This window comes from Miniopterus schreibersii (genome assembly GCF_964146895.1).
Source record: "Miniopterus schreibersii genome assembly, chromosome: 9".
Taxonomy (NCBI): domain Eukaryota; kingdom Metazoa; phylum Chordata; class Mammalia; order Chiroptera; family Miniopteridae; genus Miniopterus; species Miniopterus schreibersii.
Window position 1 is genome coordinate 60,821,380 of NC_138118.1, and position 3,566 is coordinate 60,824,945.

Here is a 3,566-nt window from a genome sequence, read left to right on the forward strand (position 1 = left end):
CTCTTCCTGTAGATTTGCAAAGGAAAAAAATGACAACACAACAGCCATCCGGTGTGAATGAGTCAGAGTCATACCTATTTTTTTGTCAGATCGGCAAAAAATATATAATTCTTGGTGTGTCGCAGAATTTTAGTTATTAGTTTATGCGTGCCATGAGATGACAAAGGTTGAAAATCGCCGCTCTACAGTGTGCTGCGTTGCCAGCGTATTTTGAATCCTGTATTCTGTGCACGGCTAAGGTAGGCTAGGCTAAGCTATGATGTCCAGTGGGGTAGGTGTATTAAGTGCTTTTTAATGATATCTCCAACTTGCTTTCAGACGGCTCAGAAAAACAAAAGCTTGGAAAGATAAAGCAGAGGTTGCAAATTGATAACCAGTGATTGGTAGATGTAGGTAAAGTGAACATAGGTAGTCATTGAACTGGTTTCTAAATTTTTCTGTACGTTTAAACTTTTCAAAAGTTGTGTATGTGCACGGGGGGGGTGGTGGTGGTGGTGGTGGTGGTGGTGGTTGGTTTCTCTAAATTATTTTCTAATCACATTTGTTTAGTTCCTTCTAATCACGCCATCCATCTATCTATCATCTGTCATCTCATTTGTTGAATCTCCCATTAGAATATAGGTAGTGTCTGGTTCACTACTGTATCCTACCACCTAACTCAGGGATGGCTACAGAAAAGCCTTTTAGTATATTTAAAAAAATTTAGGTAAAATAAGTTATTCTTTTGGCACTTATAAATATTAGACTAGGCTCTTTTCTCTTCTTTGCCTTCTTTTTATAGAATAAAATTCTTGAAAACCAGCAGAAAGCTGAGAGCTACTGGGATTCTCCCAACCCTCCTCCTCCTCTCACACCCGAAACCCTTCATGGAAAGCCAAGTGAGTAATGAAGACTACAAGCAGCCAAAGAAAGGGAGACGTGGGTGGTGATATGGTGGGTGCTGTGCCAAGAAGTCATCCCCAGCTAGGTAGGTTGTGACTCCAAGAAAGGATTCAAACAGAACAAATCACACTCTAGAAAAAGGATCAGCCTTAGATTAGTTATCATTAACCAATTATATAATCAATACACAAAACGAGAAAAAAATGCTGTATTATAGCTTAAATTTTATTTTTCTTCCTCCCTGTATCAGGTATTCGTGTTTATATTTAGCTGTTCTAAAAGGATGTAGGTTTTGTTTAAAAAAGCACAAAAACCAAGAGGATATTTATTGTCACTGAACAGGATCTCAGATTAAAAGATCACACACACACACACACGCACACGCACACACGCACACACACACACGTGCATACACACGCACACACACGCATCCACCTAGTGGTGGAAGAGCCCAATTGCCCAATTGCAATTTCAGAACACACACACACACACACACACACACACATCCACCTAGTGTTGGAAGAGCCCAATTGCAATTTCAGTTCTTTTCAATGACTTAACCCCTTAATAACCAACCAACCAGTTAAACTCAATACATGATTACAGTAAAAGCACCATAAATAAGTGCACAATATACTTATGATTAGATAAAATAGACTCCTTCATGGCCCAGAGGCAAGAGTTTATTTTTTTAGTATGTTTTTATTGATTTCAGAGAGAGGGAGAGATAGAAACATCAATCTGCTGCCTCTTGCACACCCCCTACCCTACCGGGGATTAAGCCCACAACCAGGGCATGTACCCTGACTGGGAATCAAACCAGCAACCTCCTGGTGCACGGGACAACGCTCAACCGAGCCACACCGGCCAGGCCCAGAGCATTAAGAAAAATAATACATGCTTATTAACTTGTACATACTTTTGTCCAAATAAAATTTCTAATAACTACAATAAAAACAAGTTTACTTTATGCCTACTGTATTCTGGTACTTTTAATGAAAGTAGCTTTTTAGATAGTTATTGTTATAATCTAAAATTAAAATATATGCTTCTTGGTTTTGGATCCCTAGTAAATAATATTTAATCTTGCTTTACTCATCTATAATTTAACATTTTTCCTAAGGGTAATAGAAACAGCAAAAAAACAGTAATTATTTTAGCATAAAATAGTTCCAATATACATTGGTAAGAGACTGTTTTAAAATGCAAATAAAACACAGGCCAAATGGACAGAGGCCAAGTTTAAAACTATTTCTGCAATTTACATTAAAAAGCCATTAAATGATTCATCTAAAAGCAGAGATCCAACTAATGTGAAGAAAATGGGAGAAACTGTACATTAGGGAAAAGAGTATATAACAGGATCCTCATTAGTTTCATGGTGGTAGCTTTCTGTAAAGTGGGTGCTGGTACAGCCTCTGGCATTAGAAATAGGAACCACCCCTTACTAGGTGTGTGACTTTAGGCATCTGTGAAACGTTAAACCTTGCTGACTGGCTATGTCGAGCCAGAACTCACCCGAGTGGCTGCCTACTTTTCCAAACTTGAATATTAAATGAAAGCGTCTAAATAAACTTAAATGTACTTTATTTTGTCATATCTTATATTACCATACATCGAAATTAAACATATTGCATGTTTTAATATTTTAAAATACTTTTTTATATTTTATTTTTTAAGATGTTTTTGAGTGTGATATGTTGTATAACATGTGCCATGGTTCTAACAAGGTTTACATACATATCGTGTTTCACTATGCTTTCCCTTAGAACAGGCTTTACACGCCCTAGTGGGATTTTTTTTCGTACCACTGGTTACGATTTTTTGTAAAAAATGATCTTTTCATTTTCCAGATAATCTGAATGGCAAATCTTTATTTGGCACCCATGATGAAGAGGAAAACTAGGGACAGCGGAAATAAGTGCCAAGCAGTGAAGTGCAGACACAAGTTATCTCCTGACCAGTCAGCAAGGTGTTTAACAGTGATATAGTATCAATACCTACTCCATCAGGGCTGTATTTAGGATTAAATGAGATGGTGAATGGACCGTTTTTAGTGCACTGTCTGGCACACGAGAAGTGAGAGAAATTAGCATTGCCGCGCTTGCCTGTCCCAAGGAAAGCCCACAAGGAACTGACAAATATTTTAATGATAACGATGCTAAAGATGGAGAAAAGCATAAGAAGTGAATGAAATAAGGTGCTTTTTGGTTAAGTTACAATGGAAAGTCTCTCTCAAGGGCTTAAGAGGGTTTTATAGGAGGTACAGTAAGTGGAAAGAACTCTCCCTCCTAGGGGGCAGGTACTCTTGGCCTTGATCCTAGCATTGCCAGGACTAACCATGTGGCCCTGTATAGATGACTTCACTCTCTCCTGATGAAGTTCACAGTTGTGTTCAATGAGGAGGCGGCCTGACCTTCCAAAGGTCCAGCACTTTATACCTTCGTTGTAGGCGAGGTGGGCTCCCATTAGGAAGGGAGCTAATGGAACACTCCATACCAACTGCAAATTGGAGTTGCCTTATTTAGTTGGCTGTTTTACTTCATTCAAATAAAGAGCTCATTTACATTCAGCTTTCAATGAGAAGTGAGAGCTGCGTGTCCCAAGGAAAGCCCACAAGGAAGCAGCCACTTTCCTGTTGCCCCTTTAGGCCCTGCCTTGAGACTTAAACACAGACGAAACCA